Source organism: Neophocaena asiaeorientalis, unplaced genomic scaffold (genome assembly GCF_003031525.2).
Source record: "Neophocaena asiaeorientalis asiaeorientalis breed wild unplaced genomic scaffold, Neophocaena_asiaeorientalis_V1.1 scaffold45, whole genome shotgun sequence".
Classification (NCBI taxonomy): Eukaryota; Metazoa; Chordata; class Mammalia; order Artiodactyla; family Phocoenidae; genus Neophocaena; species Neophocaena asiaeorientalis.
In genome coordinates, this window is record NW_020174642.1 from 6,679,976 (window position 1) to 6,707,611 (window position 27,636).

At 41.9% G+C, this 27,636-nt stretch overlaps 1 protein-coding gene across 14 annotated transcripts in view; it reads left to right on the forward strand.

Moving 5' to 3' along the window:
* KCNJ15 (potassium inwardly rectifying channel subfamily J member 15) overlaps positions 1-27,636 on the forward strand; it is a 50,984-nt gene that overhangs the window by 338 nt on the left and 23,010 nt on the right. For 2 of the 14 annotated variants that reach the window (XM_024758218.1, XM_024758225.1), the window contains exons 1-2: positions 2,202-2,474; positions 8,633-8,727. The gene's annotated coding sequence lies outside the window, so the exon portion shown is untranslated. Of the gene's footprint in view, positions 1-8; positions 232-287; positions 309-2,192; positions 2,475-8,632; positions 8,728-25,820; positions 26,157-27,636 lie in introns of those variants that run through there. The other 12 variants (XM_024758233.1, XM_024758224.1, XM_024758223.1 and 9 more) reach the window with 11 other exon arrangements.

Sequence of the window (27,636 nt, forward strand, 5' to 3'; positions counted from 1 at the left end):
CGCCCAATCTCTCCCAATGTCTTTCTTTCTCTCTTCAGTTCCTTCAGGTAAATTCTACTCCGACTTGTACCAACTTGTTTTTGACTGACAGTGCACAGCGAGAGCGTTTTCTCCATTCTGAGAGAACCTGAAGACCTAGGCTTCCCAAGGCGACCTGCGTGGAGGACTCATCTCCTCGCCTTTTCATAACCTCGCATCTAGCCAGGCGCCTTCATTCACCAGTCCTCGCAGGTAAGAGGCACAGGCTTAGGTCAATTCTGGAACATGCTGCTCGCTGGAGGGATTTCTGAAAAACTTTCCTTCCGAAGGTAATGAAAATGTTGCGATTCTTTTGAAACTGACTTAAATCCTTCAAGACTTCCAGGCTTATCTGGGGGAATTTACAAGTGCTGTTTGCCTGCGGAAAACGGGTTTTTACTTAATGATGGGGCAAGAAAAAAAAAAAAGGCTTTATTCATGCCTGTAAAACAATAACCAGATGTTGTCTTGTTTGCTGTGGGTGTAAGTGATCTAGATGGAGGGAGAAGAATTACTCTGTTTGCAAGTGTTTTTTTCTCCTAGTGTCTGTGAGAGCAAGTTTGTTATTGATTTTTAGTGATTACATGGGTTTTTTGCATCGTTCTTCAGCAGTTATTTTCCTTAGTCGGCGGAGAAATCAGTTTAGCTTGGTGTAAGGTGAAACCTCGCCGGAAAATTTTAAAATCTGTTACCTATCCTTATAAGAAAAAAGTAATGTAAGTTTTCTGTGGTAGGTATAAGGAATGTAAACAATTCTGACTTTGGAAACATTAGGAACCTGGTTCACAACCCATGGCTAATGCGTTTTATAACCTGTGTATAATTTCATGGGGGTTTAGATGGTTCTCAGCTAATCAATGTTATACTGGGTGAAATTTCCACATTGTTCCTGTGAAGCTAGTTTTTTTATCTCCTCTGCACTTCCGCATTGAGTTGCCTGAAGGAAATAAGAATGTGCTGTTCAACAGAAATCTATTGACCTCATGATTTCTTTAAGTCACAGGTTAGGAAACTTACAACGAATGCGATGTTCAACTTGCCAAAATGAAAGACCAAAATTAGTCCTACTCAATTCAAATCTTTAGATTTATTTCTTCTCATCAGAAAGTATCTTAATCTTTTTGTGTGTTTGTTGATCTAAAGGAAGGATTTTGAAAAAAATAGTACAAGTGATTCTTGAAGTTCTTTTTTTGAAACCTCAAAATCACTCACACACAATGGCTAATCCTAGATCCTATTCCATTCTGTCCTCTCTCATAAATGTTAAAATAAATATGTAATGATCTACGATAGCCTTAGGTGATAAATTCTTTCAATTTAAAATTGTCCTAAAAATCAAAAGAGAAGAGTCAAATACAACTATCATGCATTTTTAAATGCCATCATTTTATGACAGCCAAGTGCTGACCTTACACACATGTGCCCTCAGCACTGTTTTCCCCAGGTGTTTTTTTTTGTTTTGTTTTGTTTTTTAGCAGTTTTCTTCCTTCCCTAGTGATAAATACAGTAAATGGCCAGGCAGGGAGCAACCCAGAGGTCATATGACTGGTCTTTGCAAACGTCTGGAGAATAGAAGAGTTTCACCAAATCACCAGTCATATCTCAGAAACACTAATCAAATAACGGGGCTGACAGGTCCTCACTGAATTAAGTAAATGCCTAAGTAGTTTGGGGGTTTTCTAGAAATAGACTTAGCTGAATTTGGCGATTCTTGTTGCTTAAGGAAAACACATTTTTAAAAACTCCTCCCACACTCTCATCACTCCTTCCTCTCATCAACCGTTGTGGTCATTTTACGGAAAGTGCTATTTCCCCAATTTCCTCTCCTGACACTTAGAACCAGTGCAGACAGCCCCGTGTTTGGGGGAAAAGAGACAGAGTGAGACCCCAGGCTTCCCATGCCTGAGGTCCCGAAGAGCTGAGAGAAGCAGGTCTGCTGGTTCCTTCTACTCTCGCTCTGCCCTTGTGTGAAGGAAATCTTAAAAGGGCTGAACTTTCTGGTTTCAGTGTGTGTGTGTGTGTAATTATGTACCTGAATGACAACGTGCTTTGTACAAGAAGAGCCACCAATGTGTGGCTTTAGGCATCAAAGACAAACATTTTCGGACTTAATCACTAAATGTCAAGCATTTGAAATCTCCTTTCCTGCCACACCCCCTCTCATCTGTCAGAGACGCGGGGCAGCCCACTGACTTCCTTCCTGACTCTGCTTCAGAGTCCAGAAATGTTTGTGGAGAGTATTTGCCTGGTGGACGCATCAGAATCTTAGGACCAGCACAGGAGTCTGCAGAATGAACCGTAAGCATGCTAGAGCTGCTGATGACAAGTCCCTGGGAAGGCTTGTTTAAGGCATATAAAGCTCCCTAGTCATGCCTTTCAGCCTTTACTCTGTAAGGAATTCAGCTACCGTCTTCTCCCCTGCAACCATTCAAGCACTTCACGCCAGAGTAAATCAGGTATCTCCAATTGTGCTGTTTCAATTCTTCTTTTAAGTAAAAAGAATTCTGCTCCAAAAATAGTCAGAAAGCTATGGCCAGAGTTAATGTTAGCTTTCATGCTCGCAAAGAAGAGTGTGTTGCTTATTAAAGGGTAAGTGAAAGATGCATATCAGACAGGGGTGATTCTTTATTCTCCTCTCTCCTGCCCTTCACCTTCATCTTGTAGACGCACCTTGGGAGTGGGGCTTGGGTGCAACTGGTGTGGCCGGGCTGGGTACGGGGAGAACAGAGGAGCAAAGCGATCCAAGGTGGTTGTGGGGGGAGGGCTTGCTCTGTGCCCCTCAAGGATGCAGTGCCATGGAAGGGGGCGGATCTGACCCCAAACACCTGGCTCTTTGCTGCCGCTCAGGTGGCCTCCTGCTGCCAGTTTTACAGACAGAGAAAGCACTCTGTGGACAGAGAAAGAGCAGCTCCAGAAGTGCCAAACCTTCCCACAGCTAAAGGAACTAAGGGCAGCCTACTTCCCCACCTTGAAATGGAAAATTGAGAGAAGAGAAAATAACTTAAAATCTGAAAGCAAAGGTTCTGGGAAAGAAGTTTTATTTGCTAAGCATTACTTTGTTAAGATAAAAGGGGAAAAATATGAGCATATAGACGTTGCTGGTAAAAGACAAAGCAAGAAAGACAAATCTGAAAATCTGCCCTCCCTGCAAAATGCTCCTTGGGCTAATGCAGACAGCAGTGTGGGCACCTCTGCTCACAATGCGGCTGAGTCCACGTAGAAATGCCCACTGTATTCCCAGGGCTTTTTAACTAAAAACATTTCTGCTTTTCTCATAAACAAAGGTCAGAGCTTGTGAGGGGTCTGTATACCTGCCTTCCCTTCATTTGGTACCGTGACTTATCTGGTGAAAGGATTCATAAGCCAATAGTCACTGCAACCCAATTGGACTTTAGAAATTCACACCTGGCCTAATTCCAGAATAGTCTGTGGTCCCACACCTAAAATTCTATAACACAGAATGCAAGATATTTCAGTCATATCTGAAGATGAACTAGGGTTGCCTGACCAGGCTCACAGAATCAGAAGATACACGAGAAGGACAAAACACACTTGTCCGTAGGAACACACCTGTCCATAGGAAACAGTGAAGTAGAAGAGCATGCCTGTGTTACCTTGGGGGCTGAGGACCCAGAGGAGCCGTTGAAAGGAATTAGCAATAGAATAAGCACAGTTTTGTTTTGTTCTTCCGCATGACCCCACAGCTCAGATTCAGAGCAATCTAGAAGTGTATTGATCCACATTAAACAAAGCAAGCAGTTCCTTCCATGGTGGGCTGATCTGTAGCCACGTGGCAGCATTGACTACTTAGGCTCCCATTCAGGGTTCCGAGTTCAGGGAAGTGACATCCATGGCCTGACTGTGACCCTGGGATTACAAATCACTCTAACCCTCAGTCACTGTCAGGGCCATCGGAATGAATACAAAAGAGGTGGCTCAGAGGAGGAACTCTGCAGAAAAGGATCCAGTTCTCAGGGCCCAGGTTTGGGTTTGGGTTTCAATCCACATCCTGTTTCAGCCAAAGTTGCCCTGCTGTGGGGCTGATAACTATGAACTTCTTGTGAGTTTTCTCTAGTGCTGGGACCAGAGGCTGATCAAGATTTTATGGAGCTTGAAGATTATACAATTTTGAGAGCCCTCTTTAAGGAAAAGGAATGCAAAATTATGACTGTAAAATTAGGTACAAAGCTTTGGAGAAGGTTGGTACAAGGGAGGAGTCCTGAAGCTTGCATTTCATTAGCTTCATGACAAATCCACTCTGTGTCCTACGTAATAAAGGCCCAATACTTGTTTCCTGCAGGAATGGTTGAATTAATTTATGTAAATTTTAGCTGCTGGTTGCCCTCTAAGTAACTCTGAAAACTGATAAGTGAAAATATCAAATAATTGTGCTTATATACATCTAATGATTGGTGATATATGGAAGACTGACGTGGGTGATACCTAGAACATTTCTCATTTCACTGGCACAATGCTGTACTGTGGTCAAAAACGTCAGATTATAACTACCCAGTGGTAAGATGCTAATGGTAAGATGCTATCAAAACTCCTACAGCTGAGTATGTGGGAATTGAAATTCATGGTGCACTTTTTCCATTTGAAAAGTCCTCAAGTTAAAAACAGAAGAACTTCGCGCTAGTCGTGGGCCTAGAACCTAGAAAGATATTAAAGGCATAAAGAACACACTTCTCTTTTAATAGGCTTGAGGCCTTGCCCAGAGAAATATCTATGTGTCTGGCAAGGGACAGCCTCTTCTATTTCTATGAGTGCGGTTTCCAGCTCCGATCGCAGTTATCAGTATCATTTCTCAGTATGAATGCTGGCTAAACTCATGCCTGCCAGGCCGAATAATGCTCTCACTCAGTGAATATTACGTCTTCAAATATTGCAGATTGGTATCTTGCTCATCCTAATCTCCTGCCAAAGAATGCAAGGTTGGCTCCCCGAATGAATCTGGCTTTCTTACTTCCTGAGTTACCCCTTTGTCTAGCCCTAACTTCCAAGAAGACATTTGAGAAGCCTATCATTTGCTTTGAAATATCATGAAATTTGACATCATCTCGACTTTTCCTACAAATCCTATCCCCACATACCTGCTACAAGTTAAAAATATATACATATGAGCCCAGGAGCACCTGGCTCCTTTATTAAGAATTCTCTAAATACTGAGGAATGAGAACCTGCCCTGTCCTCGTCCTATTTTCAAAAGTCCATGGAAAGAATTTATGTATAAACCAATAGTGAGCTACATCACATGCAGACATATATATGCAACTAACAAAGGCAGCGAGCGTGGGTGTGTATTTAGCCATAACGTTAATAATGACACTAACTGTGTAGGTACAGAGGAAATTATTCCAATGCCAACAGTGTCACAGTACAATGCTGCTTTATTTTCAACATCTTGTCTTGTTTAGTAAATTTCAAATCTGTAATTTACACTTAAGGTCCATAGTAAAGACTAAGTGTACAAAAAATTGCCCTCTAAACAGTGTTGCCATGGTGACAATGATCTTAGCATCACCCTTTAACAAAGGAGGTGGGTATCATATTCATGTGACTCAATTATCGTCCACACGGATGTCATGATAATCTGATCAAGGAACACTCAGGGTTTCACCTCTTAGCACCACAACCCACCTGATCCCTATTGGCATGGGGAGGTGAGGGGACTGAGGGGTCCACTCCAGTGCCTTCATGACTCAATCTCTTGGGAACTGGGGGAAGACCCCTTGGAAGCTGGCCGTCTACTTCTTGTCTTAGGGGTCTAGGGGCAGGAGCAATCCCCTAGCCAGAAGGCTGAAGGAAGCATCCCAAAACACAATCAAGTTTGACAGTAAAGCAGCATCTCTCCTGGGAAGTTCTGCTGGCCTGCAAGTGGTCCTGAGGAGAGTTCTGTGTAATTCTTGGCCTACAGGAGATAAGAAGGTCTATACTCTGATAGGTTTGGGAAATCTGTCATAGTCTAGAACTCCCTCTTAGAATGTGCCAGTTATCATTACCATATTAAAAAGTCTAAGAAATCCAGCATCAAAGACATCCTTTAACTTTGAATCCCAAGTTGTTTAAACCATGTTGTACTACCAAACTGTCTGCCGCCTCCTTCCGCCTCCTTGTAACTATTATTCACTCTTCTGACTAATACTTCACGCAACCCCACGGAGGACACTTTTGCAGTTCTGATTGGAAAGTTTTCACATACTCCAAGAAAAGAACATGTTACAAGTTTCATACTCCACTTGGCTGTGAGTTGTACTTTTGGGACCTGTAGGTGACTGGCCAGCCTTTGGGATTACAAAGTGGCCACCCACAGTCAGCTGCAAATAATTTATTTCCTTTTTGTCTCTTTGTTTCTTCATGTACATCTTATTCCCAAAAGGATTCACGTGAATTTACAAAGACACATCCACATACCCTCACACAAATACAATACTAATTAAAAGTAAATGGAAAAGAAAAATAAGAGTAAGCCTCAAAGAAGTAATTTGATGAAATCATTTACTTATATGAGTTTTAACCTATTTTTAAAAACCACAAATTAATGTACCCTGACCCACAGCAGTGGAATCTTGTTTGTGACTTTAGAATTCAATGTATATTTTAAAATATGCTTCATATTTGACCCTGGAAATCAATTAGGCACTCCTTGAATCTAGTTTTATGTGCACCATATTTTATAATTCTTTTAAAAGACAATGTTAATTCTGCCTCTCGAGATCTTTTTCTTTTTTTCGTTTTCTCACTATTTCTATAAGTTAATTGTCTGTAAGTAAGGTTATAAACTTTCTCCATCAGGATGTAGCTGGTTCATCCCACTTGGTCCTACTTTGCAATCGCCTGTCTACTTGTGTCTCTCCCCTACTGGGTTGTAAGCTCAATGTCAATGGAGATTTTACCTGATTCTTCCTCTGTGCTCCCAGAGCTTGGCCCAAATAATTCCTTAGGCAATGCTTGTTGAATCAACATGCATTGACACCGAGGCAAAATTTCTGCTGTAATTACATCTTCAGTTGAACCATGACCTACATCCGTCCCATCCTGTAAACATAGAGCATAGGACTTTATATGTGAAGTGTTTTGAAAATACATGTATCTGAAAACTCCTGACTAGTGCATTTTCTCCCTTGATGACCATTACAAAATGATAGACTGGCTGTTAGAATCACTTAAAGGGGGCTATTAAGGAGGGAGACATATTTGTATGAGTGAGAAGAAACAGGCCACCAAGTTACAATGTAGTAGTTGTGTGAGCCCCACGGAGGGAAAATAGGAAACACGCAGAGTATTTTGGAAAGAAGAAAATGGAAATAAAACAGAAAAAGTAAATGCAGAGCCAGCAGGGTTTGGTGTGGCCTGAAAGTTTGATCCTGGAGAAGAAAATAAAGGAAAGAAAGGAATGAAAGAATTTACTGCAGTCTTGGGGAGGAAAGGGTGATTTGATCCATGGCGTGACCCATCCAGGAGACAAGGGAATTCACATCATTTCAGTCTCCCTCAAATGCTATGCTTAGATACAGTCTGTGTTAGCATACCTGCGGCAATGAGGGTATTTGGCTCGCAATGTGTTTTAAATTTTAAGATGAAGAGAATTTTCTAAGATTTGCCCATTTTAAAGATGAAATATTATAGGACTAAAACTTATAAGAGCCACTTTTCTGTGATTACAATCAAATGCATTTCATTCCGACTAGGAGTAGTGGATGCCAGTACATGGTGTTTCAGAGTCTGAGGCTGCATGAGGATTGTATAGTTAAACATACATTTTACAATTATGGATTTTAACTTGTCTAGTCCAATATCCTGGGAATGGTCTCTTAACTAGCCTTTTTTGCATAGCACTCTGTTTCGTATTCAATATCCGAAGAAACGGTTTGTGACGTCCTAGCGCTATATTGGTCAAAATGTATATTTAATGAGTTTCTTAATCAACTCAGGAATGTGGCTGGTTAGGCTCTGACACTCAGTTCTCTCTACCTGGTACACATGTGCCGGCAACTTGCTCTGCAGGAGGCTGGAAGGCTGTGTCTCAGAAGATACAGGAGGAGAAGACTTAGTCTTTAATCTCAAGGAACTTCCATCCCACTGCTGGGAGGAGGTGTGGATGGGGATGCAGGTGGAAAAATAGTAAGAAATACTCAAAACACATGAAGGGCTGTGCTGCCCAGCAGAATATGATGAACATTACATGAGACCTCGACAAAAGCCTGAGGAGAGTCAAAGAAGGAAAGATCAGATCTGTTTGGGACAGTTGGGAAAGGTCTTGGAGAGAACCTTGGAGAATGAATAAGACTTCGAAAATCAGGATATAGGGAGGAGAAGCCATCAGGGGTCAGGAGAAAGGCAGGCACAAAGGTACACCTGAAGGGAAGGGCAGGGAGGCTTGCAGTGGGCAGAGGGTTGAGTCTGCTGCAGAGAAGGAGTCTGGGAGTCATGACAAGAATCTAGATGACGCTGATGATGGTGGACACTGCTGAGTACTCACCAAAGGCCAGATCATTCCAGCTGTGTCTTAATCCTCACAACCACTGCCTATCTGGGAGGCTTTCTTACTAGCATTGTTTTAGAGATGAGAAAAGCAGAGAGTAGAGGTTCAGTAACTTTCTTACCGTCACAGGTTTCAGGCGGTGTGATCCTGGGCTTTGAAGTGAGGCCATCGGTCTCTAGAGGCCACACCCTGAAGTTTTGCTCCTTGGGAGATGAACCTTAAGGGTAAGCTCGTTGGGAAGGGCTGTTTGGGGTTTGATAAGCAATGAGGAGTCACTGAAGGTTTTGCTTGAGCTGTACTTTTGAATATCAGCCCAGTAGTGAAGACCATGTGACTTGTCAGAAGGGTATTTCGAGAGGTTGGGCAAAGGGACTGGGGAGTTGGAGCAGAGCAGGGGCAGAAGAGAGGGTAAGAGAGACACACACACACGAGATACACTAAGAAGGTAGGACCTCTGGGCTCGCACTAATTAGGCAGGAGTGAGAGAGTGTCAAGACACACAGGTGGGAGAATGAGGGCACCATTGATTGGAACCAAAAATCAGGAGAAGTAGTTGGATGCAGGAAGAACAATGTGAGTTGTGTTTTGGACAAGTCGGTTCTGAGCAGTTCTCTGTGGGAGGTGAACCAGGGGACATTGGAAACACAGATTGAATCTAAGAGGAGCACAGGTAAAGAAATGGGGCCAGGACCGGTCGAGGGAGTAAGGTAGAGGATGCTGAGAGAGAATAAAGAGAAATAAAAGAGGATGACTAAAAGACCCTGAGGGATATAACTGGGGGCGTGAGAAGGAAGAGGGAAAGTCCACCAAGCAGAAAGAGAATGGGTAATCAGGGAAGTAGATGGATGATCAAAGAGTCTTCTGACCCAGTAGCAAAAGGCAGAAAGAACTTTCTGAAGACACTGCTACTAATACCTGCCCCGACTCACACATCAGAGAACTGGAGAAGCATGTTTGGGAACTGAAGAAGAGAAGCAGCAGAGAGTCTAAAGGTGCCAGCAAGAAAAGATGTTGCCGGAGGGCTTGGTAGCCCCATCCCAATTTACTCTCCAGAAAAAAAGTCAGAGGAATTGAGAGATTATTGTTTGGCTGGCCAATCAGAGTCTCAGAGGCCGGGAGGATGGCTACCTCTAATCGTGTTAGTGACATAAGTTTCTTTTCCTCTATTCCCTGTTCTAAGTATGGTTAATCTGCTCCCTTTCCTCTTTAAAGTCAGGCAAGTTATTCCATAAATTAACATCTATCATGATTTTAATAGTCTGTGCTTAGCTCAGAGGGTGGTTACATGTATTCCCAAAGGAAGATTCCAGCAACTCAGGCCCCTGGGAACTGGGTGAATACCTGGTCTCTGCAAGTTATGTGCTTTAGTTTCCTGAGACACTCTGGATAAACTACAAGCCCATTTCTTTCTTTTTTTTTTTTTTAATAAATATATTTATTTATTTATTTATTTATTTATTTATTTATTTATTTATTTATTTATGGCTGTGTTGGGTCTTCGTTGCTGCACGCGGGCTTTCTCTAGTTGTAGCGAGCGGGGGCTACTCTTCATTACGGTGTGCAGGCTTCTCATTGCGGTGGCTTCTCTTGTTGCGGAGCACGGACTCTACACGAGCTGCAGTAACTGTGGCACACAGGCTCAGTAGTTATGGCTCATGGGCTCTAGAGCGCAGGCTCAGTAGTTATGGCGCACGGGCTTAGTTGCTCTGCAGTATGTGGGATCTTCCCGGACCAGGGCTCGAACCCGTGTCCCCTGCATTGGCAGGTGGATTCTTAACCACTGCATCACCAGGGAAGTCCACAAGCCCATTCTTGAATGTGTTTCCAATCAAAAGGGAAAGATAATGCATCGTCCAAATTTGCTAGTTACTGACATGATTAAAGCAAGACTTTTCAAGTTTATTCTTTTATAAGATCGGAGACCTTTTGAATACAAACAGGATCTGACAGATAGTCTTAACGATGGAAAGAGAGAGCAGGCTGGGCCAGTTCCTTCAGAATGATTCGTTGTTGGCTTTGAATCTACAGTTTCAAGTTTGTTTTGCTGGGACTATCTTCTACTTTTTTGGTGTTGTAATGGGATTAAGCAAAACTTCAGCAAAACCTAAAATGCTATATTATACTAGTTTTGAAAAATATGTGGGTGGATTTTAAAAAAAATCACAGTCTTAATTTCTTAGCAAAAGTCAAATGGGTAGTCTTTTGGAAACTTCTGTATAAGAGAATATGAATATTTGATGCGTTCTTTTTTTCAATTTATTATTGAAGTATAGTTGATAACTACAATGAACAGCAAAAGGATAAACATGAAGATGTAAAAGAGGACATAAAAATCCTAACATTTGGGGGAGGGGAGTAAGAAAATGTAGATTTTTTTTTTTTCCAGAATGTGTTTGGTAAGAGTTCCTGAAACCCTAGAGGAAAAAAGTTGGGAGAGGAATGAGAAAAGCCTCAAGGTAGATAACGGTGGAAACTTGACAAACAGAGGGCTGTCTGTGAAGAGGGGCAGGTTGGTCTCAGGAAAAGACTTTGGACTTGGGAGCTGACATTCCTGGATGTGAATTTCAGGTGTGCGGGCTCCCATGGGTGAGATGCAACCGACCATCAGAACCTCAGTGGGTACTGTAGGGTGTATGGGAAGCAATCAACAGATGTTGGTTCTTTCTCTCCCCACTCCTGGTCACCACCCTCCCCCACTGATTCCCCACCATCACCCCCACTCCCAAGGGCAAAGCAAGGCTTTTCTTTAAGGCAGCTGGTGAAAAAATAAAGTTAAACTTGGGAGTGGAATCCCTGGATTGGAGTCTTCACTTCTGTGCTGTGTGACCCTCTGAAAGTTATCTTAGATTCTCATCTGTAAACTTGAAGAAATTCCTACCCGCAAGAATAAAACAGGAGCATTCGATGAGCAGATTTTTGTAAAAGTGTGGGGAAGTCACTCCTGTTTCTATGAATCAGTAGGGAACAAATATGCTCAATATGACCCAAAGCAACCCTCCTTTCTTCCCTGAGGACCTAATTCCCTTTTTATACAATTCTGCTCTTTAGAAATTACTTTATAAAGAAACTCACAATTCCAGAGTCTAGGTTACCACCCTTACAAAATCTGCAAGCAGCTTTTTAAATATTTTTAATTTTTTAAAGGGATTATACCCCTGTAGCTACTCAAACTTTGATGAAGGAGAGTTTAGTTTTGGCAGGACTAGCTTACTGGGTTTCCCTCTAGAAAAGACTGTAGTTCTCGATGCAAATTGAATCAGAAATTACCCTTGTAAATTTTTTTTGGTCCTTCATTCTTTTCTGTTAAAAATACATAGAAGCATTAAAAGGTAACTTTCTCCTAGGTCTTATAAGGAGAGGAGAGTGACAGAGAGAAAAACTATGAACTTGGCATACCATTGAACCATGCTCTGGAATTTGGGCGGGTCTAGGAAAAAGTACTTCAGTGGAAAGCATATATGGGTGTGGGAGAATTCCCTGTAAACTATAAATTGACTACATACTGCACAGGCTGGTGTGGAAAGAAACCACAAGTCTCCCAAATTCAGAGAAGAGGAGACAGAATCAATTTGGCATCAAGAGAACACCAGGTGCCCTTGGGAGCTGGAGATGTTTGCAATTAGTAGCAGTTTTAACTAGTGCCATGGAACCCAGTAGTCGTAAGCATCTACTGTGGTGTCCTGCAGTTACCCGTTCCAGGACCTGCTTATCATCAAGGTTCTCCATCACCTGACCTCAGTTACCCATGCTCTGTCCCTACCCACTCAGGCCCCGTGTTCTGTTGCTTCTGGTTTCATCCCATCTTGTTGCCTTTGTCTGCAAGGTCTCTTCCCTAATAATATAAATATTCAAAGTGTATATATGTATTATTTTTCAATACCTTTTTTAGAGCAGTTTTAGGTTTACAACAAAATTGAGAGGAAGGTACAGAAGTTTCTCATACACCGTCTGCCACCACACATGCACAGACTCCCCCATTATCAACATCACTCACCAGATGGTAGAGTTTTCTTACCAAGAGTGAACCTACACTGACATCAAAAGTCCATAGTTTACCATATGGACTCACTCTTGGTGTCGAACATTCTATGGGTTTGGACAAATATGTAATGACATGTATCCATCATTACAATTCCATACAGAGTAGTTTCACTGCCCAAAAACCCTCAGTGTTTCCCTATTCATCCTTCCCTTCCTTCTTAATCCCTGGCCACCACTGATCTTTATCTGCCACCACAGTTTTGCCTTTTCCAGAATGGCATGTAGTTGGAATCATGCAGTAAGTAGCCTTTTCAGATTGGCTTCTTTCACCTAGTAATATACACTGAAGTTTTCTTAATGTCTTTTCATGACTTGGTAGCTCATTCTCCCTGTGTATTTATGAGAAGATCAAGACAACACTTGACTCCTTGTTCTTTATAGTAACAGGGTAAAAAGATTTATAAGCAAGTTAATGTTTAAGAGAGTGTGTAACTATTTTATCACCTGGATCACATGTACTTCCATACATGCCACATGTCTTATAAAGAATTTTAAATGTAGCAGATAGGTCTCTAGCACAATTTCTTGAAGAGCCAAAGATAGTTCCTAGTGACAGTATCACTCTCGTCTCATGGAGCCCAGTCTCCCGAGGTACCAGAAATCACCAAAATCAGCAGGAGTCTTAGCTGCAGGAACTTCCATCTTCCTAAATCTTCTCAGTGACAACACTGGATGGGGTGTCTTCCAAGACAGATGTTCTTATAAAACTGCCATACCTGATTAAATAAGAGGAAATTTGGAGTCTGGGCTCTCTGTGCTTTTTCTTGAAATTTCACTTCATAGAAAGTTAAAGCTTAAAGGGGTTTCAGAGAAGTGAGTGTGACCCTCTCTCCCATTACAGATGAGGACACTGAAGCCCAGGGGGTCATATGACTTGCCTGGGGTTTTGCAGCACATAGAGAAGCTGGTTCTTCTGACGGTGCTTGAGACCCCTCAACAGGGCTCCTCTTATCCCAAGAGGAACCCAAGAGGAAAAGATGAACCCCAACTCAGGGGGATGCCAAATAACTGAACCGTCTTATAGTTTGGAAACAGATGAGAGGAGTGAATGGAAAGAAATAGAAAATCAGTTAGACATTTGCATGTTTTAAAAAGATAGAGGATTCCTGGGACTTCCCTGGCAGTCCAGTGTCTAAGACTCTGTGCTACCACTGCAGGGGCCAAGGGTTCAATCCCTGATCCGGGAACTAGGATCCTGCATGCCATGCAGTGTGGCCAAAAAAAAAAAGAAAAAAGAAAAAAAGAAAAATAGAAGACTCCTACTTTTCCTAAACCATTGACATTTGTCAATAGTTCCTTCTCTGAACTCTCATTCCTAAGGTCGGTCCTATAAAGAAAATCTCTGGGAACTGGGCTGAGTGGCATGTTAGTATTTTTCTTATCAGAATGTGGTGAGCCCATGTACTATGCTGCTTACGCTATAGAATCACCCAGGCCCTGGCTGCCGGACCTGGTCATTGTTACGATGTGCAGATTGTCCACATCCTGTCCTGAGGTCATTATGGGAACAGATTGTGCAGGGAAGAAACGTCTGTAGAAATGAATGGAGAGGTCATCGCAAACGAAGGTGCACGAGATCCAGCCAACGTCATGGGAAGTTTCTAGTGGGTTCCCATTTGTTTGTGATAATTATCCACCACAAGGGGCTGCTTAATTACCTGACATTTTAAAAACAAACCACAAAACCCGTGACTTAGTGCCACAATCAGACCCACAAGGGAAAGTGTGAAGCCCCAGGTTGACATTGAGAGCTGCTAAAATGTGAGGCTTCCCCAGATAATTTCCCAGGGTCCCAGTGCCCTTTGGATAGAATTCAGGAGAAAGAAAGAACTTCCAGTGTCCCCTAGCACCTCTGAAGAATAAGAAAACTCTGTGCTACCTCCCGGGCCTCTGTGGTAATTCTGCTTGGCAGTGTTTTTTGTCAAATAGCTTTAAGAAAAATCTGGAGCTATATCAGATATAATTATCTTATGATGCAAGGGGACAGTCTTTCATGCATAAAAACCAAGTCTTGTGCTAGAAATCGCTCGTGGCCCAAGGGCTCTATCCTTGGAGGTGTGTGAGGGTTGCTGGGGTAGGGACAGAGGCCCCTGCTCGATGCCCAGTTTCCACCTCCAGGTGGAGGGCACATCTGGTCCACTCTCTCGGCTGTCACGTGAGCACAGAGCCTATAGGTGCGGGTTGCAAACCAGTCTCCCAGCACCTCGAGCCTCCTCCCTGCAGAGCCAGCCTCCTTCATCACTTCCCCAGATGGTTGGGATCTTCACCTGAGCTGGGCCCCAGCACCTGGACTCCAGGTAAGACCCCCAGAGTGCTTCCTGCTAATTACCCTGGGTGGTATGGAAGGAAAGGGAAAATAAAACACCCAGACCTCAGAGGACCAGGGAATTTCCGGAAGGTCCAACCAAAGTGATTCATCTTGACCTCAGGCATGATTTTCTTCTCTACTCTCCACTCTTTTCAATTTCAACTCATGTATATCCTACTGATTTGAAGAAAACTCCAGTGCTTAAAAACAACTAAGCACTACTCAATGACATTGTAAATAAAATAGAATATTCACTTGGTCAGAAAAACAAGCAATTAAGACTTGTACCTTATACTGTAAGACTGAAACCCCAATTTATTTGCATAAACAAAGGCCTCGGTATAAAAACTAAAATGCAGTTAGTTAGGCCAAAACCTCCTTTCAATAGTAATATATTGAACATGCTTCTGTAAGTAGCAATTAGCTATTAATCCAGATGAAATTTACATGCAAATAACTTGCAGAGGTAGTGCTGAGTTTTGACCCTTAAAGACCTTGATTTCAATGACAAGATGGATAAAAACGCAGCTTTTTGGAAAACCATGTATACTTAGGTTCATTTCTTTCAAGATCATGTATATTATTATTCACAAGTCACAATGCATATGGAAAGTGATACGATTTTTCAAGTATTAAATGATGGTAGCTCGCTAGCACTCCGGTGATCATATTTTATCTTAGGTTTTCAGAATCTACCCAAGGCCTGGTTAACTCTTATTCACAAATTTTGTGAATAAGACAAAAAAGGACTTACATATAGCACAAGGAACTATATTTATTATCCTGTGATAAACCATAATGGAAAAGAATATGAAACAGAATGTATATATGTATATATAAAACCGAATCACTTTGCTGTACAGCAGAAATGAACACAATTGTAAATCAACTATACGTCAATAAAATAAAAAATTTTTTAAAAGGTCCTGCAGATATTACTCTAAATTATTCTTAGCTCTGTGAGAGAAGTCACGTTTGCATAACTGTATCTAATATCCCTACCTACTCTTATCCTAATATTTGAAAAGCTCCTTCCCTTCCCCCACCCCCTGAAACCCTTTGACCAATATGTCTCCCTTTTCTCCCATTATTCACAAAGCAATTTCCCAGGCCTGCACATATTAGAACCCATTCATCTCTAATCATTTTCTAGTCTGTCCTGCCAATGTCATATCAATGACCTACCAATTACTCTGCTCAGTTACCCACAACACTTGAGATTTCTCCCACCAGTATTAAGTTGGACATTTTCACAGGGCAATTTATTTTAAAATCAAGACGATCCATAAAACTAAGGATTTTGCATGCACAGATTCCTGTTTGTTCTGCAGCTGCATTTCTGAACGCTAATAGTTAAACATTAGATGTAGATGTTAAGGAAGCAAATTAACTCAGAATTTCACGTGTGCCCTCAGGTTCAGCACTGACCATGCTGGGAGAGAACTTTGAGGTCATTTTGTCCAACCCTCTCATTTTACAGATGAGGAAAACAGGACTAATTGATAGCTAGTTATACCAAATTACAGCTCTCCTGAAACAAGATAGCAGAGTTAGTAGGCTTCTTAACGTGCTCAATTACTACCTGGATTCCATGAGCTGATGAGGCTGCTGTGACCTTGAGCATTTCCATTCTGTGGTTTTCAAATGTTTACATTTCTAATGTGGTATCTGTCATCCCGAGTCCCGGGTACCTTTTACCATGGGCAGTCTTGCCAATACCTAACTCAGAACAGCCCACCTCTTCCCTCCTCAACGAGTGTTTGAACTTCTTTCTTCAACTCTTATCACTTCGCCTGTGTGCTTCTCAAGAGCCAGCACAGGTTTGTTCAACATTTTTCAGCTTTGTTCCTCTTACACCAAAGGACCAAGACATCAGTCCCCAGACTAAGGACAGAGTTCCTCAAGTTTCATCCTCAACTGCTCAAAAATTTTTTATAACTTATCTTTTTTCCTCTGCCCCACAACTGGAGCAGAAGCTTCATGGAACAAGCATCTTGCCTGAACTCTTGAATCCCAGTGTCTACAAGAGTCTGGAAAATAGTAGGTGCTTGACACGTATGTGTGTGATGAATGTAATCCTTGCTCTCTTAGGGAATCATTTGTCTCCCTCCAGTCTAAGACTTTGCCCCTGGGAGCATCAGTGTCCCTTTGTTCACCCCCAAATCTCTGACCTCTGGATCATGTCCTCACTCTCAAAATCGTGCCTCCTTAGTTGTCCACTCTGATGAGTCTACAGAGCTGTGCCTTCTGCTGGCTGCTCCTCCTCAAGCTGCTTTGCTAGAAAGTTCTCTCTCTCTTCAGTATAGGCCGTCCCCAAGATTCTGCCCTCGGCTGCCTTCTTCTCTCAGTATTTTTTTCTTTTTTGCAAATCTCATTGACTCAAAGGTGATCAACTTCTACTTCTTGGGCAGTGATCCCCAAATCTCCATTGCCAGCCCCCAATTTATTTCCTAGAGATGGACTCCTACCATCAGAGCCAGAGCCAACCTCATCGTGTTATGGTCAATACCCTCTGCTTTTCAGGCAAGGCGTCCTCTTCATCCAGGCACCAAAGCCCAGAATCATTTCAGCTCTTGCTCTCCACCCTCCACTTCACATGTAAGAGGTGTGTGAGGATTACCTGTTGGTGAACGTAGGTGTTGATGCCCTTAAGTTCGTGTGTTGTTTAATGAATACAGCAGCCTCCTAACTAATCTCTTTACAGCTGTTCCCTCCTTCTCAATCTATCTACCAGATGAGCCTGGCTTCTTTTGGCCTGTTGAAAGACCAAACTTTCCAGTTTGATCTCCATGGCCTTTTATTTTATTTTAATTTTAAACATCTTTATTGGAGTGTAATTGCTTTACAATGGTGTGTTAGTTTCTGATTTATAACAAAGTGAATCAGCTATCCATAAACATATATCCCCCTATCTCCTCCTTCTTGCGTCTCCCTACCACCTACCCTATCCCATCACACTAGGTGGACACAAAGCAATGAGCTGATCTCCCTGTGCTATGTGGCTGTTTCTCACTAGCTATCTATTTTACATTTGGTAGTGTATATGTGTCCATGCCACTCTCTCACTTCATCCCAGCTTAGCTTTCCCCTTCTCTGTGTCCTCAAGTCCATTCTCTATGTCTGCATCTCTATGTCTGCATCCTGCCCCTAGGTTCTTCAGAACCATTTTATTTTTAGATTCCATATATATGTGTTAGAATACGGTATTTGTTTTTCTCTTTCTGACTTACTTCACTCTGTATGACAGACTCTAGGTTCATCCACCTCATTACAAATAACTCAATTTTGTTTCTCTTTATGCCTAAGTAATATTCCATTGTATATATGTGCCACATCTTCTTTATGCATTCATCTGTTGATGGACACTTAGGTTGCTTCCATGTCCTGGCTGTTGTAAATAGAGCTGCAATGAACATTGTGGTACATGACTCTTTTTGAATTATGGTTTTCTCAGGGTATATACCCAGTAATGGGATTGCTGGGTCATATGGTAGTTCTATTTTTAGTTTTTTAAGGAAGCTCCATACTGTTCTCCATAGTGGCTGTATCCATTTACATTCCCATCAACAGTGCAAGAGGGTTCCCTTTTCTCCACACCCTCTCCAGCATTTATTGTTTGTAGATTTTTTGATGATGGCCATTCTGACTGGTGTGAGATGATATCTCATTGTAGTTTTGATTTGCATTTCTCTAATGATTAGTGATGTTGAGCATCCTTTCATGTGTTTGTTGGCAATCTGTATATCTTCTTTAGAAAAATATCTATTTAGGCCTTCTGCCAATTTTTGGATTGGGTTGTTTGTTCTTTTGATATTGAGCTGCATGAGCTGCCTGTATATTTTGGAGATTAATCCTTTGCCAGTTGCTTCATTTGCAAATATTTTCTCCCATTCTGAGGGTTGTCTTTTCATCTTGTTTATGGTTTCCTTTGCTGTTCAAAAGTTTTAACTTTCATTAGGTCCCATTTGTTTATATTTGTTTTTATTTCCATTTCTCTAGGAGGTGGGTCAAAAAGGATCTTGCTGTGATTTATGTCATAGAGTGTTCTACCTATGTTTTCCTCTAAGAGTTTTATAGTGTCTGGCCTTACATTTAGATTTTTAACCAATTTTTAATTTATTTTTTTGTACGGTGTTAGGGAGTGTTCTAATTTCATTCTTTTACATGTAGCTGTCCATTTTTCCCAGCACCACTTATTGAAAAGCCTGTCTTTTCTCCATTGTATATTCTTGCCTCCTTTATCAAAGATAAGGTCATCATCTGTGTGGGTTTATCTCTGAGCTTTCTATCCTGCTCCATTGATGTATATTTCTATTTTTGTGCCAGTACCATACTGTCTTGATTACTGTAGCTTTGTAGTATAGTCTGAAATCAGGGCGCCTGATTCCTCCAGCTCCGTTTTTCTTTCTCAAGATTGCTTTGGGTATTCGGGGTCTTTTGTGTTTCCATACAAATTGTGAAAATTTTTGTTCTAGTTCTGTGAAAAATGCCATTGGTCGTTTGATAGGGATTGCATTGAATCTGTAGATTAGTTTGGGTAGTAGAGTCATTTTCACAATGTTGATTCTTCCAATCCAAGAACATGGTATATCTCTCCATCTATTTGTGTCATCTTTAATTACTTTCATCGGTGTCTTATAGTTTTCTGCGTACAGGTCTTTTGTCTCCTTAGGTAGGTTTATTCCTAAGTATTTTATTCTTTTTGTTGCAATGGTAAATGGAGTGTTTCCTTTCTTTCTCTTTCAGATTTTTCATCATTATCATATAAGAATGCAACAGATTTCTATGCATTAATTTTGTATTCTGCTGCTTTACCAAATTCATTGATTAGCTCTAGTAGTTTTCTGGTAGCATCTTTAGGATTCTCTGTGTATAATATCATGTCATCTGCAAACAGTAACAGTTTTACTTCTTTTCTGATTTGGATTCCTTTTATTTCTTTTTTGTCTCTGATTGGTGTGGCTAAAACTTCCAAAACTATGTTGCATAATTGTGGTGAGAGTGGGCAACCTTGTCTTATTCCTGATCTTAGTGGAAATGGTTTCAGTTTTTCACCATTGAAAATGATGTTGGCTGTGGGTCTGTCATATATAGCCTTTATTATGTTGAGGTAAGTTCCCTCTATGCCTACTTTCTGGAGAGTTGTATCATACATAGGTGTTGCATTTTGTCAAAAGCTTTTTCTGCATCTATTGAGATTATCATATAGTTTTTATCCTTCAATTTGTTACTATGGTGTGTCACATTGATTGACTTGTGTATATTGAAGAATCCTTTCATTCCTGGGATAAACCCCACTTGATCATGGTACATGATCCTTTTAATGGGCTGTTGGATTCTGTTTTCTAGTATTTTGTTGAGGATATTTGCATATATATTCATCAGTGATATTGGTCTGTAGTTTTCTTTTTTTGTGACATCTTTGTCTGGTTTTGGTATCAGGGTGATGGTGGCCTCATAGAATGAGTTTGGGAGTATTACTCCCCCTGCTATATTTTGGAAGAGTTTTAGAAGGATAGTTGTTAGCTCTTCTCTAAATGTTTGATAGAATTCACGTGTGGAGCCATCTGGTCCTGGGCTTTTGTTTGTTGGAAGACTTTTAATCACAGTTTCAATTTCAGTGCTTGTGATTGGTCTGTTTACATTTTCTATTTCTTCCTGGTTCAGTCTTGGGAGGTGTGCTTTTCTAAGAATTTGTCCAGGTCTTCCAAGTTGTCCATTTTATTGGCATATAGTTGCTTGTAGTAATCTCTCATGATCTTTTGTATTTCTGCAGTGTCAGCTGTTACTTCTTTTTCATTTCTATTGACTTGAGTCTTCTCCTTTTTTTTCTTGATGAGTCCGGCTCGTCGTTTATCAATTTTGGTTACCTTCTCAAAGACGCAGGTTTTAGTTTTATTGATCTTTGCTACTGTTTCCTTCATTTCTTTTTCATTTATTTCTGAACTGATCTTTATGAATTCTTTCCCTCTGCCAACTTTGGGGGGGGGTTTTTTGTTGTTGTTCTTCTTCCTCTAATGGCTTTAGGTGTAAGCTTACATTGTTTATTTGAGATATTTCTTGTTTCTTGAGGTAGGATTGTATTGCTATAAACCTCCCTCTTAGAATTGCTTTTGCTGCATCCCATAGGTTTTGGGTCATCATATTTTCATTGTCATTTGTTTCTAGGTATTTTTTGATATCCTGTTTGATTTCTTCAGGGATCTCTTGGTTTTTTAGTAGTATATTGTTTAACCTCCATGTGTTTGAATTTTTCACAGATTATTTTCCTGTAATTGATATGTAGTCTCATAGCATTGTGGTTGGAAGGATACTTGATATGATTTCAATTTTCGTAAATTTACCAAGGCTTGATATGTGACCCAAGATATGATCTATCCTGGAGAATGTTCCATGAGCACTTGAGAAGAAAGTGTATTCTGTTGTTTTTGGATGGAATGTCCTATAAATATCAATTAAGTCCATCTTGTTCAATGTATCATTTAAAGCTTGTGTTTCCTTATTTGTTTTCATTTTGGATGATCTGTGCATTGGTGAAAGTGTGGTGTTAAAGTCCCCTACTATGATTGTGTTACTGTTGATTTCCCCTTTTATGGCTGTTAGCGTTTGCCTTATGTATTGAGGTGCTCCTATATTGGGTGCATAAATATTTTCAATTGTTATATATTCGTCTTGGATCAATCCCTTGAGCATTATGTAGTATCCTTCTCTGTTTCTTGTAATAGTCTTTATTTTAAAGTCTACTTTTTCTGATATGAGAATTGCTGCTCCAGCTTTCTTTTGATTTCCATTTGCATGGAATATCTTTTTCCATTCCCTCACTTTCAGTCTGTATGTGTCCCTAGGTCTGAAGTGGGTGTCTTGTAGACAGGATCTATATGGGTCTTGTTTTTGTATCCATTCACCCAGTCTATGTCTTTTGGTTGGAACATTTAATCCATTTACACTTAAGGTAATTATTGATATATATGTTCCTATTCCCATTTTCTTAATTGTTTTGGGTTTGTTATTGTAGGTTTTTTCCATCTCTTGTGTTTCCTGCCTAGAGAAGTTCCTTTAGCATTTATTGTAAAGTTGGTTTGGTGGTGCTGAATTCTCTTAGCTTTTGCTTGTCTGTAAAGGTTTTAATTTATCCATCAAATCTGAATGAGATCGTTGTTGGGTAGAGTAATACCTTACTCTGTTTGGGGTCTCCTTTCACAGGCTGCAATTTTGTAGTTCCCATTGTTTTTGGTGTTTCCCCCCATTGGTAAGGTTGGTTCAGTGGGTTCTGTAGGGTTCCTGATGGAGGGGACTAGTGCCTGTGTTCTGGTGGATGAGCCTGGATCTTGTCTTTCTGGTGAGCCGGACTGCATCCAGTGGTGTGTTTTGGGCTGTCTGTGACTTTATTATGATTTTAGGCAGCCTCTCTGCTAATGGGTGGGGTTGTGTTCCTGTCTTGCTAGTTGTTTGGCTTAGGGTGTCCAGCACTGTACCTTGCTGGTCATTGAGTGGAGCTCGGTCTTTACTCTGAGAGAGTTTTGCCATTTGATATTACATGGGGCTGGGAGGTCTCTGGTGGACCAATGCCCTGAACTTGGCTCTCCCACCTCAGAGGCTCAGGCCTGTCACCCAGCCAGAGCACCAAGACCCTGTCAGCCACATGGCTCAGAAGAAAAGGGAGGGAAAAAAAGAAAGAAAGAAAGAAAGAAAGAAAGAGAAAGAAAGAAGGAAAGAGAAATAAAATAATATAAAATAAAGTTATTAAAATTTTAAAAATTAAAAAAGTAATAAAAGACAGAAAGAAAGAAAGAAGAGAGCAACCAATCCAAAAAACAAATCCACCAATTGTAACAAGCAGTAAAAACTATATTTAAAAAAAAAGAAAACGGACAGACAGAACCCTAGGACAAATGGTAAAAGCAAAGCTATACAGAGAAAATCACACAAAGGAGCATATGCATACACAGTCACAAAAGGAGAAAAAGGAAATATATATATATATATGTAAGGAAGAGAGCAACCAAATCAGTAAACACATCTACCAAAGACAATAAGCTCTAAACACTAAACTAAGATAAACATAAAACCAAAAGCAAATTAGATGCAGAAAGCAAACCCCAAGTTTACAGTTGCTCCCAAAGTCCACTGCCTCAATTTTGGGCTGATTCCTTGTGTATTCATGTATTCCACAGATGGAGGTAAATCACGTTGATTGTGGAGATGTAATCCGCTGCTTCTGAGGCTGCTGGGAGAGATTCCCTTCTCTTCTTTGTTCGCACAGCTCCGGAGCTCAGCTTTGGGTGTGGCCCCACCTCTGTGTGTAGGTCACCTGAGGGCGTCTGTTCCCGCTCAGACAGGACAGGGTTAAAGGAGCCGCTGATTCGGGGATTCTGGCTCACTGAGGCTGGGGGGAGGGAGGGACATGGATGCGGAGCGAGCCTACGGTGGCAGAGGCCCGAGGGACATTGCACCAGCCTGAGGCGCGCCGTGAGTTCTCCCGGGGAAGTTGTCCCTGGATCCCGGGACCCTGGCAGTGGCAGGCTGCACAGGCTCCCTGGAAGGGAGGTGTGGATGGTGACCTGTGCTCACACACAGGCTTCTTGGTGGTGGCAGCAGCAGCCTTAGCGTCTCATGCCTCTCTCTGGGGTCCGCGCTTTTAGCCGCGGCTCGCGCCCGTCTCTGGAGCTTGTTTAGGCGGTGCTCTTAATCCCCTCTCCTCGTGCACCCCAAAACAATGGGTCTCTCACCTCTTCGGCAGGTCCAGACTTTTCCCCGGACTCCCTCCCGGCTAGCCGTGGTGCACTAACCCCCTGCAGGCTGTGTTCACGCCGCCAACCCCAGTCCTCTCCCTGCGCTCGGACCGAAGCCTGAGCCTCAGCTCCCAGCCCCACCTGCCCCGGCGGGTGAGCAGACAAGCCTCTCGGGCTGGTGAGTGCTGGCCGGCACCAATCCTCTTTGCCCTCCGCACCCCTGTGGCTGTGCTCTCCACCGCGACTCCTAAGCTTTCCCCCTCCGCCACCCGCAGTCTCCGCCTGTGAAGGGGCTTCCTAGTGTGTGGAAACCTTTCCTCCTTCACAGCTCCCTCCCACTGGTGCAGGTGTCATCCCTATTCTTTTGTCTCTGTTTTTTCTTTTTTCTTTTGCCCTACCCAGGTACGTGGGGAGTTTCTTGCCTTTTGGGAGGTCTGAGGTACTCTGCCAGCTTTCAGTAGGTGTTCTGTAGGAGTTGTTCCACGTGTAGATGTAGTTCCGATGTATTTGTGGGGAGGAAGGTGATATCCGCGTCTTACTCCTCCACCATCTTGAAGCTATCTCTCCATGGCCTTTTAAAATCTATTGCCAGTATAGCTTCCAATCTGGCCTCATACTACCTTTCTACAGGTACTACAGTGATGCTCAACCATGGATACACATTAGAAGCAAATGGGGAGCTTGGAGAAAGTACCCAAATTCCGTCTCCTACTCATATGTCTCCCACTCAGCCACCTCCTTGAGAGATTCTGATTCAAGTGACCTATGGTAGAGCCAAGGTATTAGGGAATTTTAAAATTTCCCCAGGTGCTTTTTACATGCAGCCATAGTTGAGAATCAGTGATATACCCTTTGATGCAATCAAATGAGTGTACTTAGCAAAGTACTTTACCAACACCCCATACTTTTGCCTGAGCAATTCCCCTTGAAAGCAGTTCTCTTTGCTCTATTCTTCTTCCTACAGAAAATGCATGAAGACTTCTGATACTCCTCCAACTGGAAAGAATCAATCCTTTTCCTGGAAATTGTTAGTGCAGTTTCATATATTACATTCATTCATGTCAGCAGGGAAGACCGTGTTAGATAAGGACAATGCAGAGTGTTAGAATAAGATAAGGTCCCTGTCTTCACATAGCTGCCTGTCTTGTGGGATAAGAGAAACACATGAACCAACAAATATCATAAGTTTTATAATAGCAATATGGAAGTGTCCATGAGACAGTGTTTAGGCATAAAAGGCTCTATTCTTCCTGGTGCAGTAACAATTTATGTATATGTCATCAGTATATGTTTGAGGGCAAGTACCATGCATCATTCACCTTTATGTATTGCAAAGACCACATTTCTCTTACAATAGTGTTAAATGTTTACTGAATCAATGAATGAGTGAGTGAGTGAGTAAATGAGTGAATGAGTAATATGTTGGTGATTAGGAGTCATTGGGAAATAGTGTCAGTTTCAAGGGAGTAGTGCCATAGTTCAGTGCCTGCCCAGGGTGGAGGGTGTCCCACTGGAGTTACATCATTGTTTTCAGTCCTAAGCTATGCGTGAATTCTACAATTTCCATCAACCATCCATTCCACAGTTTATTTTAAATGGTAATAATAATATCTTACTAGAAACTAGGTCCAATTCTCTCATGACAAGAAGGTGGTAATGGTCTGTCCAAAATAATACTTAGCACCTTTGATTTTAATAAGCAAACCCTAGAGATCAAATGGGATGGTTTGATGGCTGATGGGAAGAACTGGGGGTGCGGGGATTAGAAGAAACACCTGTCCACCCTACAGATCCATGAGACTTCCTCCTTCCCTGTTGAACTTGCCATGGTCTCCATGTTCTTTGGGCCTCTTAAAGATATTGCTGAGAAAGCTGCAAAAATGGCCACCAAATAAATGAAGATGAATAGGGCCCTGCAATAATTTCCAGGCTGATTGGGGTGGGGCTAACAAGTGAAGGACAAATGCACATGTGAAAGTAATTGTGCTTCTCCAGTGGAAACCTCTAATCCTTCAAGCAATTATTCATACCCTAAGAAGTAAACTGTTCTCGGGGAGAAAGCCATCTCTGAACATCCAAGTACTTTAAGGACACTAGTGAACCAGAGGATAAGAGTCATCAGCTGAGTGAGCTGAAAGGGTTAGCCCAGTTTCCGGGAGCGTCTGAGTCAGGAGAGATAAAAGGAAGTGTTTCCTAATCCAGAGGATTTCAACATTGTGGAAACTCATTTCCCACAGAGATACAGCAATGTGCAAATATAAATCATTTCAAAAAGAAGCCGTTTAGAAAACTTCACATGTCATGATAAATGCGTTGAAACTCCTCACATGTTTTTGGCCATGTCTTTGACATTTATTCGTTCTTTAATTTATGGATTGAATATTAATCCGTTTATTCGATGACTCATTTATAGAGTCATGAGTATGAGTTATTATTTTTTTGTTTGAACATCTACTATATGCCAGGGGCTGTGTTACTGTGGGTACAAAGATGAACGTGGCCTAATCCCTGTCCTCAAAGAACTAGCCATCTATAAAGGGAAGAAGAAACATGAAGAGAAAATCATACTGTGGTGAGTGTATTGATATTACCGTTTATAATGGTAAAGGAGAGGCAGGACCTTAAATGAAGGTGCAGGGGAGGAGTGAGCCAAGGGAAGAACCACGGGGACCATTGAGGGATCTGGTTCTAGGATGGGGTTTTCAGGCAAGGGAGACATTGGGGGCAAAAGCAGGTAGAAAACTGTGGGACAGTGCGCAGTGTGTGGAGAAGTGGAAGCTGCTTGGCATTGTTGAAGTGTGGATGGTGGAGAGAACATCCAGAGATGTGACCAACATGGTAGCCAGAAGTCTTGGACGTTGGGTAAACAGTGTATAGACTTTATCACGTGAGAACTGAAGAACGATTTGAGGGTTGGCATAGGGAACCGACATGGACAAGTTCTAATTTTTGAAAGGTTATATTTGCGGTTAGAGAGATTGGCTCTGAAAAGGGTCAGAGTGGAGAGGGGTAAGGAGGGGCCAGGGATGCAGTGATCAGGGTGAAGCCATAAAAGGGCAGGGGAGCAGTGGGTGGAAACAAAAGTTATTCGGGAGATAAAACTGGATGACATGTGGCTGTGGTCATGAAGGAAGGGGGAGGGGAAGCAGACTCCAGCATCTGGGTTGAGTGACAGTGGAGCCACTCACAGAAATAAATGATACAGGAAGAGGAGCAGTTTGGAGTAAGGGTTGTAGGCAGCACAGCACAGTGTACCTCCAGGGAACACTGACTTTGTAGGCACGGTACCATCCATGTCTTCCATTGGTAAGCAGCCGCGTGTGCTACAGGAGACTGAGTCAAAGTGATTTTCCCTCAACTTAGCTCATCAATACAACCAGTATGTAGGAGATTTTCTTTGGAGACCCCAGACTGCTTTTCCAAAACTGGAAGAGTCCAAGCTCCCTTTGCTTCCATTCATGCATTCACTTATTCATACATTCACAAACATGAAGCCCCTGCTAGAACCTAGGCACCAGCATAAACCAGATAATATATGGGAGCTCACATTCCAATGAGAGGCAGTGGGGTATGATGGATAGAGAGCTGGCTTTTGAGTCAGACAGACTAGGATCTAAACGTTGTCACCATTGCTGACTAGGTGTGTGACCTTAGGCACACTCTCTAACTTATCTGAGCCTCCATTTACTTATTTTGACCAGTGTTCCTCTGAAGTTTGGAGTTCAAGTATATGAACTACCAACACAATGCTGATCACCTATGTTCTCCACTACTGGTGGCTGTCAGTTTGATAATTATTATTGCAATTAGATATATACAAGTAAACAACTCAACTACACTGAGATAAATATTCTGGGAGATAGAACCATAAGGAAAGCGCCTAACCCATGAGAACAAGCAGAGAAAGCACCTGCCTAGAATGGGCAATGTCTCAAAAAATAGATATGAGAAAGCAGGGAAAGAAAGGAAGAGGGCTTCCAGCAGATGGCTTTGGTATATTTCAGTGCATTGAATCAATCAATAGAGGACCAACCCATTTGGGCCACTGAAAG